General features: G+C 42.6%; 1 protein-coding gene across 2 annotated transcripts in view; it reads left to right on the top strand.

Annotated features, from left to right (window-relative positions):
• Positions 1–1,742: 1,742 nt before the first annotated feature.
• The window catches only part of LOC106574097 (copine-4), a 104,922-nt gene continuing 95,209 nt past the window's right edge, over positions 1,743–11,455 (top strand). The window contains exon 1 of one of the 2 annotated variants that reach the window (XM_082960117.1): positions 1,743–1,970. The gene's annotated coding sequence lies outside the window, so the exon portion shown is untranslated. The remainder of the gene's footprint in view (positions 1,971–11,455) is intronic. The other variant, XM_082960115.1, reaches the window with a different exon arrangement.

Genomic DNA, 11,455 nt, shown 5'->3' with positions numbered 1-11,455 from the left:
TGTAACTGTAACTGATCAGAAAGCAGTCCATCTGCTATGACACATTTCTACCCCCTCCCTCTCCCCCCAATAACGTTGATATAATATCATTAAATACTCACATTTACCCTTTCATTTTTATTGATCATTCAATAATGTCATGGAAATAGCCTACCAATGATGTCATAGCAATGTACACTAAACAAAAATATAAACACAACACGTAAAGTGTTGGTCCCATGTTTCATGAGCTGAAATAAAAGATCCCAGAAATTGTCCATACGCACAAAAAGCTTATTTCTCTCACATTTTGTGCACAAATATCTTTACATCCCTATTAGTGAGCATTTCTCCTATGTCAAGATAATCCATCCACCTGACAGTTGTGGCATATCAAGAAGCTGATTAAACAGCATCATCACCTTGCGCTGGGGACAATAAAAGGCCACTCTAAAATGTGCAATTTTGTCAAACAACACAATGCCATGTTTTGAGGGAGCGTGCAATTGGCCTTCTGACTGCAGGAATGCCCACCAGAGCTGTTGCCATAGAATTGAATGTTCATTTCTCTATTATAAGCCACCTACAACATCATTTTATAGAATTTGTCAATAGTTTTAGAAAATTTGTCAGTAGTCCAACCTGCCTCACAACCGCAGACCAAGTGTATGGTGTTGTGTGGGCGGGCAGTTTGCTGATGTCAACATTGTGAACAGAGTGCCCCATGGTGGCGATGTGGTTATGGTATGGGCAGGCTTAAGCTACAGACAACGAGCACAATTGCATTTTATCAATGGCAATTTGATACCGTGACGAGATCCTGAGGCCCATTGTCGTACCATTCATCCTCCGCCATCACCTCATGTTTCAGCATGATAATGCACAGCCCCATGTTGCAAGGATCTTTACACAATTCCTGGAAGCTGAAAATGTCTCAGTTCTTCCATGGCCTGCATACTCACCAGACATGTCACCCATTGAGCATATTTGGGGTGCTCTGGATCGACGTGTACGACAGTGTGTTCCAGTTCCTGCCAATATCCAGCAACTTTGCACAGCCATTGAAGAGGAGTGGGACATCATTCCACAGGCCACAATCAAAAGCCTGATCAACTCTATGCCAATGAGATGTGTTCATGCATGAGGCAAATGATACTGACTGGTTTTCTGCTCCACGCCCCTACCTTTATTTTAAGGTATCTGTGACCAACTGAAGCATGTCTGTATTCCCTGTCATGTGAAATCCATAGATCAGAGCCTAAGGAATGTATTTCAATTGACTGATTTCCTTATATGAACTGTACCTCAGTAAAATCTTTGAAATTGCTGCATGTTTTGTTTATAATGTTGTTCAGTATAGTAAAAACGTGTTTTGTAAGCCTATCAATACTTACACTCCTCATATTCTCTGTCTTGTCCTCAAGAGCAATTACTAACAATTAGTCACTAAACCTAGGGTTATGTGTGAGAGGCCGATTACCATAGAGTGAACAAGATCTGACGAATGGCTTTCTGACAGGTCAATACAGAGTGGTGAACTAACGTGAAAGCATCTATTTATCATTTTGAGAGTATGTGGTGGGTACGAAGCACAGGATATTTCAAGTGTGGCAGTTGTAAACTAATTTAAAACGACAGTCACCAGAGGGCAGTATTGTCAAGTTAGTGATAGTGCTGCGCGCAGCAACACCTCATTGAAGAAGAGGGTGCATCTGAAGTGATGCGGGAGCCAGTGAAATAATCTTTGGGACTGTTCTCCAACCGTCTTTCATAAAGAGGAAAGGGGGAGACACAACTACATTGAACGTCAAGAGGGCAGGTTCCTCTATCGCTGCTGATATAAACAATGGATTGAGAATGGGGTTTGGCTCTCTGTGTGGTGAAGTCATCTCTCTTAGCCGAGTTTGCTCAAATCGGAGCCTTTGAATTTGAAAAGTTTTTTTTTGTCACCATCACTGGTTTGGGATTATTTTTGTTCATGTTTTTATAAGGTGAGTTTAGAATCAATGACAAAGTATTTGCATAAACATGCATTGAAAATTGTTGATATTGAACATATTTTAATAATATCTGTTATAGTGCACTTTGTTGATCAAAATGTTTCTGATGATGGAATTCCCCCAGTTTTACATAGGCCTAGTTTATTATGTGTGACACCTGCCTGTAGATTCTCAAGGCTTTTTTTTCAAGGTTGAATAATTGACTGTTTGTAGGAAAGGCTACATCGATCAAAGCTTTTGCAAGTGTTGCAGGAAAATGTGTTGGTAACAGTAATTCAAATATGTCCAGCAACACTGAGGTCATATCTACCTGTCACCGTACCTGCTCTTGCCAATCTGCGTTATTACGCAACTGAATTCAGCTGTGGAACCTGGTGGGGTTTTATTTCATCTGTATGAAGTTATGAGCATCCTTCATTCACCCTGAATGGATTAACAGGGCAGGGTCGTTCTGGTTTCCAGTCACCTAATATAAACAGGGATGGTTATCTGATGTAGTTTGTGCTGCAGGTCACTAGGGTACCCAGCTAGCACATAATGTTCTAAGAACCATATGTTTCTTAGTGCTTGGCGAGAGTGGGGTTGTCCTACGGTTATTTTGCATACAACCTTCCCATAACATTTCCTCTATTCAAAGTCATGTTCTCAGAATGTTCAGAGAACGTTAAGAAACAACGTTCTTCTGTGGGAATTTCAGTACATAAGCATAACGTTTTCTGCAGGTTTCCTCGTGGTTCTATTTAAATTCATGTTCTCAGAGAATTATGAAAACTTTCCATAAAAACCACAAGAAAACATGAGTATAGTTCAAAGAACGTTCAGAGAATATTATTTTAAAACATATACGTTCTGTTCTCAGCATCAACAAAACTCTCTCTATCCCCTATCTGGTTAAGTGAGTTCAGGTGTGTTGGCCTCACCCACTAATTGGCCACATCTGATCTTAATGAGGGCTTGTTTCCTTTGACATAGGGTCTGTTTGAATAGACTAAAATGAACAGCTTTGTATGAGTAAAAAAAACATGTCATGCTAGCTCCATCCTGATGGTGCAGTCGACTAATTTCATGGATAAAGAGCAGAAGATCATAGGTTTGAATCTCACAATAATAATAAAAAAGTAACCTTTATTTAACTAGGCAAGTCAGTTAAGAACAAATTGTTATTTACAATGACACCTGCCAAACCAGGGCGACACTGGGCGAATTGTGTACCCCCCCTGTGGGACTCCCAATCATGGCCGGTTGTGGTACAGCCTGGATTCAAACCAGGGTGTCTGTAGTGACACCTCTAGCACTGAGATGCAGTGCCTTAGACCGCTGTACCACTCGGGAGCCCAATGCCATGCCATGCCACAATAAAAATACATGTGTTTTTTTTTTATTAATGCCTAAGCAAATACATTTCCATGTGTCTTATCTGTGCTTGGACTTCAAAACAGTTCAACTAAGCTAGCAGTCTTATTGAAACATGGCCTCAGAACGCTATTTAATTACCTTCAAATAACCTATAATTTCTGTTCTCAGAACATTAATAAAACCTCCCAGGAAAACTTTCAGGGAACCATAGAAAAATGTTCTCAGAACCTCCCTACAACCTAAAAATGTACATTCCCAGAACAGGAGAAATGTTCACTTCTGTTCTGTGTTTAAATAACTTTCAGTTTTAATGGTCAGGAAACTTTTGGCTTTGTTCCCAGAATCAATAACGTACATTCCCACAACTTCCAAGGAACTAAATTTGCTAGCTGTGTATGCTATTTGAAAAGCAGGGGAATATTTTATATAGGAGAAATTTTTTTCACTAAAATGTTGCGAAACTGGTCAAAACGGCAGTTGTTTGAGAAAGTTTGAAAAACACGTGGTAGTGCAGTTAGTAAAACTGCTGTAACATAAGTTCCATACTGAATAAACTGTCTCCGCATTTGACAAGCAGAGAAGTAGAGGAAGGTTTTAATCCAAAGTATTTTTGTCTAATTCTTTGGTTTAGTAGTCAAAATGATAGTTGTTTGGTAATGAATGAATCTGCTAACTTCTGACATGATTTACAGAGGCATGAAAGACAGGCGATGGGTTACAAAAATGGCTCTAGTTACAGATTGGTAGCCCAAATTTGAAATCCGACTTCGTATTTGAAAAGCAGAGAAGTAGGGGAATATTTTATATAGGAGACATTTTTTTTCACTAAAATGTTGCGAAAAGGGTCAAAACGGCAGTTGTTTGGGAAAGTTTGAAAAACACGTGGTAACATTAGTAAAACTGCTGTTATGTTAAGTTCCATACTGAATCAACTGTTTCCGCATTTGACAAGCAGAGAAGTAGAGGAAAGATTTAATCCCAAAATATTTTTGTCTAACTCTTTGGTTTAGTGGTCAAAATGATAGTTGTTTGGAAATGAATGAATCTGCTGACTTCTGACATGTTTTACAGTGTCACGGCTGTCGTAGAGAGGGGACCAAAGTGCAGCGTGTTGATAGTTCCACATTTTATTTACTCTGTGATACTCATGCAATACATCAAAATCACTGAATAGACAAAAAACAACAAACCATGACGCAGAGGAGAACTAACACTACTCACAAACAATCACCCACAAAACCCAGGAAGAAAAACCCCTACTTAAATATGATCTCCAATTAGAGGCAACGAGGACCAGCTGCCTCCAATTGGAGATCTACCCAAAAAGCCCCAACATAGAAATAGAAAACATAGAAAACCACCCAAAACACCCCCATCACGCCCTGACCTACTCTACTATAGAAAATTACATCTTTCAAGGGTCAGGACGTGACATACAGAGGCTTGAAAGACAGGCGATGAGTGATAAAAATGGCTCTAGTTACAGATTGGTAGCCCCAATTTGAAATCCAACTTCATATTTGAAAAGCAGAGTAGGGGAATATTTTATATAGGAGACATTTTTTTCACTAAAATGTTGCGAAACTGGTCAAAATGGCAGTTGTTTGAGAAAGTTTGAAAAACACGTGGTAGTGCAGTTAGTAAAACTGTTGTAACATAAGTTCCATACTGAATAAACTGTCTCCGCATTTGACAAGCAGAGAAGTAGAGGAAGGTTTTAATCCAAAGTATTTTTGTCTAACTCTTTGGTTTAGTAGTCAAAATAATAGTTGAGGCATGCAGATGCTAGCTTTGTGATTCGAACTACCAACCTTTCAGTTACTGGCCCAATGCTTTTAACCACTAGGCTACCTGCCACCCTGTTGCACTTCCCTACTTTAGTCTAACATCTCTCCCAGTCTTTCAATAGAACTATTTTTCCTGATCAACACCCTGAATTTGAACCAAGAACAGTGCTTGACTTAGGCAGGAGCTCACCGGAGCTGTGTACTGGCACCTCAACATTTCTACTGCTTGATCTCCTGTTCCTCTTATAGAATACTAGCTCAAAAGTATTTTAGGGCTCCTGCTCCTAAATATAAACATGAGTACCGGCACCTATTTCAGTCCAAGTCAAGCACTGACCAATAATCGAGATTGACACAAAAAATTGCTTGCTTCTAAAGGCATGTAAAATAATAATAATAATACTACTTTTTAAATAAAGACCTGTAGCTTACACACATGTAGGCATTAGCAAAAAATATAGTAAATTGATCAAGAGAATTATACCTAACCAAATGATCTTGTCTGATCAAGTGCAGCTGCATGCCTACAGACAAACAGTTGTTCAGAGAGAGAGAGAGCGGTTAGAGGGAGTTCCCCCTAAAAGAAGCCAACAAGGAACTGACAGTGATGTTCTATGAATATGCAAATACACCTGAATCTCTCTCCTGTGAGTGGCAGAAAAACATAGCTGATGTGTTATTGACAGCTGAGTCTAACTCATACTGCTCATGTTGATAGCATTCACAGGAGGTTGACGGAACCTTAATTGGGGAGGACGGGCTTGTGGTAATGGCTGGAGCGTAACGAGTGGAATGGTATCAAATACATCAAACACATGGTTTCCACATGGTTTCCAGATGTTTGATGCCATTCCATTATCTCCGTTCTGACCATTATTATGAGCCGTCCTCCCCTCAGCAGCCTCTTGTGATGCCTTTCCATTCCGTCCTACCCTGGCTTCTGTCTGTGTCTAAATTAATTAAGGCAACTCATTAATTCTCTGCCATTTTAAAAAGAATGAAGAGCTGGGATTTACCTTGTTAGCACTGACATGTGTTGGTTAACCTGATGAGCTGACCACTGTTAAATAAATAATGACATTCATTGGAAAGGTAAATGAATGGATATCCAACTAATAACACACGCTTCCCTTTTGGTCTGCCTCTGAGAGCACGTATGAGAAATGACTGACTGCTGCACACTGACTGCTGTATGATTCATTGTTTTCAGGTTTAGCGTGAGAGGTGTTCTGTCACTGCCTTCTGTTTCCATGAGTAACGAAGAGGCATTTTTATCATTGAGAGAAATCGGCTTACTGAAACCAGGACGTCTTGAGGCATCACTTCAGACTGACAGTGACATGTAGACTTAAAATAAACTTGCCAAAAAGTTCATCCCCCCACAAATGTGTCCTTCGCCTTGCTGAGAATTCCATCACTACAGACAGAGAGTCCGAGATGATCCCCCCTCATGTCCCTGCATCTGGTTTTCAGTGGCTAGGGTGAAATTCAGAAAGTATCCTTTCACCTGTAATTGAGCTGAGGGACTTATGCTTTTTCAAACCCTATAGCTCTGGAGTGCTGCGGATTGTGCAAGCTTTGGTTTCAGTCCAGCACTGACAGAACTGATTCAAAGGTTTTTATCAGAAGTGTTTGAATACGGTGTGTTAGTGCTGGGCTGAAGCAAAAGCATTCCTATAGTTTGACACTGTCAGAGTGAGCAGGTGTTGTAGAGGAGCTGTAACATTCTACCAGTGGGAGTGACATGTTGAACGTAGTATCTACCCACCGGTGGAAGCTGCTGAGGAGAGGATGGTTTTCATGTGTTTGATACCATTCCATTCACTCCATTCCAGCCATTACACGCCATTCCAGCCATTTTTATGAGCCGTCCTCCCCTCGACAGCCTCCATTGGCACTCACCTCATTCTGACACCTCGTTGAATGACAACACACAACCCACCAACACCAGGCAGGGACATTCCTCTCTCCTTTCATCTGAAACTGATCCAAGCTTTACTTCTAAAGTTGCTTCTGAACCCATTATCCTCCCCAATGATTAAATACGCAGCGTAAGAGACAGGCCTTTGTTAGTGGAACCACGTTTGAATCACATGGACGGGTTCATTCATCACTCATTCAGTGAAAGGGTAATTACTAGCGTCGAAATTTTGCTTAACTGGGTTCAAAAATATGCAGTGAGCTGCAGGGATTTCCAAGGAACTCAGGATGCAGTTGTATATTTGTCTGTTCTCCTGGCATGACACGTAGAAGTGGTGGTCAGGGGTGGAAATGGAAATCAACTCCACGCCTTTCACAGTACAGTACAACAGCAGAGGGTTTGGTAGCAAGGTGTGTCTGACGCTGTGGGAGTTTGAGAATGAAGGTTGGGAAAAAAAGGGGATCCCTTCCCCTTGCTTCCATGGCAACTGTGAAATATACAGACCACATTCGAGTCAGAGCTCATTATGCAATGAATAGTTCAAGTTCATAGTAGCGTCCTGATTATCTGCAAAGAATATGCTAATTGTAACAAATGGGTACATTTCTTCCGGTATAAATATTGCCCAATCCTTAACCCCAACATCAGTCAGGGAATGCCTCTACCCCCCAGGGTGTTGACACAGGCAATAAGCAGACCCATTTAGTGTCTATTCCAATGGAGCATGGAGGTTAGTGTGAGTGGCAGCTCATACTCCCCCATAACATTCTCACACCATCAGTCCATCTCATCAACCATGAGAATAAATGATGTCATCCCCAGCCCTGAGCCTCAGGCATCATGGGTAATGAGAGAGGAAGGAGAATGCGTAACATTCAGATGATTGACGTTTGTATTTCAATCGTGTTTTGAAATGATATACTGTAATCAGATTATGTTGGGTTTGCTGTGAATAACATCTGATATCCTCCAGGATTACTGGCCTCCTGGCTCAGGAAGTGGAGCTGAACAGGAGGGAAATGATACTGTAACTGACTGGCAATAATGTGACAATGATAATGCATTATCCAGTGCCAGGGGGAGGGATACAGGTGCAGGATCTTAATTGGATCACTCTGTTGTAGGAGAACTTTCCAGGAAATGTAAAACTTGTAGTTTATTCAAGGTTTAAAATGTCAGATTTGATTTGCCCAAATGAAAAAAAATAAAACATTTCCATTAACTATAATCCACATAGTAATACACATTTCCTGTTGCTGCAGGATTATTTTCCTGCTGTACATAACTGTCTCAAATGAAGATCCTACATCTGTACCTGACTTAGCGTGGGTAGCCTATAGCTCAGTTGATATTCTGACGTCTGAAAGAAGGAACATGGAGCAGATAAAGTCATTCCTCATGCCCAGATCACACTGAGCTGCTGGGCGTCAAGCAGGCAATGGAAGGATATCCTGCTGGATTCCAGCAAAACCTCTCCAATCCACTGGGATTTCCCGCTCATGTTGTGGAGATGAACCTAAAGCCTCTGTGAGACCTGACCAGGGGGAGTGCTGCTCATCGCCAGGCCGAGAGTGCGATGGCAGGAGACAGGCAGAATGGGATTTACACAGTACGGCTCTGGAAATGAAACATTAGACATGACATTCATTTAGCAGACATTCATATCCAGAATGGCTATTGCCATTATGTCCGCTGGACTTCCAGAGTAGATTAGCTTCCCTCGATGAAGGTCAATGTGTTCAATTGAGTTGTGCTTCTTTGTTCTTGATCTTTCTTCTGCTATTGAACACCATGGTGCCGGCAACAGCCAGTGTTCTGTCTGTAATACGTTGCCATGGTGCCTGCATCAGCACTTTTATGAAGCCTGCTGTGACAGAGAGCAGCAGCACATCCAGTCACAGCTGTTAACAAAGCCTTTACAGGTTGCCACTGTCTGAGGTCAGGGGTCTAATGCACGGACACATATACATTAACACACACACACACACACACACACACACACACACACACACACACACACACACACACACCACACACACACACACACACACACACACACACACACACACACACTTCAACAGTATGCACACATATACATCCATAATCCCACATACTGTATAGACAAATACACACACCTGCGTTTACAACCATAGAAGCACATTGCTACAGGCGTGTCCTAGAATAGAGTTGGCTCCTGCAAGTAGCCTACTTGAGCAGAACAGAAATAGCATGGGCCTCAGCCAGAAAAAAACCCACAGTTCTTGAAAAATCGACCAGAAGTGCAGGGGAGTCAGGGCGTCGGTGCCGGTCTGTTCATTATTTATTTTTGGGTCATTTAGCAGACACTCTTATCCAGAGCGAGTGCATTCATTTTAAGATAGCTAGGTGAGACAACAACACATCACAATCGTATCAAGTACATTTTCTCTCAACAAAGTATCTATCAGCAAAGTCAGTTCCACTGGGAAAATATTTGTTGTTGTTGTTGCTTATTGACTCACTGTCGTTCACTAGCTGTGCACTTGTCCTGTGTATGTGTGTGAAGGGATGGTTAATATTGATATGCTGGCAATGTGTATGCCTGGGAAAGAGTTTTCATGGGTTTACAGTATGTAAACATGGCTGTTCATTTAGCTGTAATGTACGACCCTGTCAGCTGGTTAGGGAGCTTCTGGTGGCTGGATGATGGATGATGGAGGACGGAGGTTTTGATGGATGAGCTTCAGTGGTGGTCTGTGACATTTAAGATGAGGGAGGATGATTATTTTTTTTACGAGCATGGCATTTCTATTACAGCATATTGGATGACTGTCATTCAAATTCCATTCACCCAGCGCAATGTAACATCGATAGGTTTAGGCTACTACATGATACTCTAATTACCCCCATACCCATCATGAGGTTGCTACAACCTAGCCTATGAATTAAAGTTTACAACATAGGTGCACAGTTCGAGATAAAAATTGGAGTAATCAAGGTGTCCGACAATGACACATTCAATACCACCTTGCACACTCTTGCCTGCATCTAGCTGATCTAGGGTGTATTCAGTGGTCCAACAGTTGCAAACGAGAGTTTCTATTGGATAATTGATGGACTGTAGGTGATGAATAGATAATCAGTTTTCAGATATTCTGATGCCCACTAACGGTGTACCTATGGTTTGTAAAAATCCCTCAGGCAAGAAGAGCAGATTTCCTAGAGGCTGTGGTGTCCGATCAATTTTCTCTGTCTCTCTCTCTCTCCCTCTCTCCCTCTCTCCCTCTCTCTCTCCACGGAGCGTTTAATTGCTCAGGGATCGGTCGGTGGGACTGTTATTCTGCGATGTCGCTAGCTATTAGCCTGTCAGGCTAAATCCAATTACTCAGAGAAGGACACTTTGATTAGAACACCACATTCTCTATCAGTTTCAATGAAAAGGGAAGTGGAATCTTCTGTCCACGTCTGCTTCCCCAGGGCTATATAGTGGTGGTAACCCTGTCTGTTTCCCCAGGGCTATATAGTGGTGGTAACCCTGTCTGTTTCCCCAGGGCTATACAGTGGTGGTAACCCTGTCTGTTTCCCCAGGGCTATATAGTGGTGGTAACCCTGTCTGTTTCCCCAGGGCTATACAGTGGTGGTAACCCTGTCTGCTTCCCCAGGGTACAGTGGTGGTAACCCTGTCTGTTTCCCCAGGGCTATATAGTGGTGGTAACCCTGTCTGCTTCCCCAGGGCTACAGTGGTGGTAACCTTATCTGTTTCCCCAGGGCTACAGTGGTGGTAACCCTGTCTGTTTCCCCAGGGTTATACAGTGGTGGTAACCCTGTCTGTTTCCCCAGGGCTACAGTGGTGGTAACCCTGTCTGTTTCCCCAGGGCTATACAGTGGTGGTAACCCTGTCTGTTTCCCCAGGGCTATACAGTGGTGGTAACCCTGTCTGTTTCCCCAGGGCTACAGTGGTGGTAACCCTGTCTGTTTCCCCAGGGCTATACAGTGGTGGTAACCCTGTCTGTTTCCCCAGGGCTATACAGTGGTGGTAACCCTGTCTGCTTCCCCAGGGCTATATAGTGGTGGTAACCCTGTCTGCTTCCCCAGGGCTACAGTGGTGGTAACCCTGTCTGTTTCCCCAGGGTTATACAGTGGTGGTAACCCTGTCTGTTTCCCCAGGACTACAGTGGTGGTAACCTTGTCTGCTTCCCCAGGGCTACAGTGGTGGTAACCTTGTCTGTTTCCCCAGGCTACAGTGGTGGTAACCTTGTCTGTTTCCCCAGGGCTACAGTGGTGGTAACCTTGTCTGTTTCCCCAGGCTACAGTGGTGGTAACCTTGTCTGTTTCCCCAGGGCTATACAGTGGTGGTAACCTTGTCTGTTTCCCCAGGCTACAGTGGTGGTAACCTTGTCTGTTTCCCCAGGGCTACAGTGGTGGTAACCTTG

The sequence above is a fragment of the Salmo salar genome, chromosome 02, assembly GCF_965601325.2.
Source record: "Salmo salar chromosome 02, fSalSal1, whole genome shotgun sequence".
NCBI lineage: Eukaryota > Metazoa > Chordata > Actinopteri > Salmoniformes > Salmonidae > Salmo > Salmo salar.
This window is presented reverse-complemented; position numbering and strand designations above follow the sequence as displayed.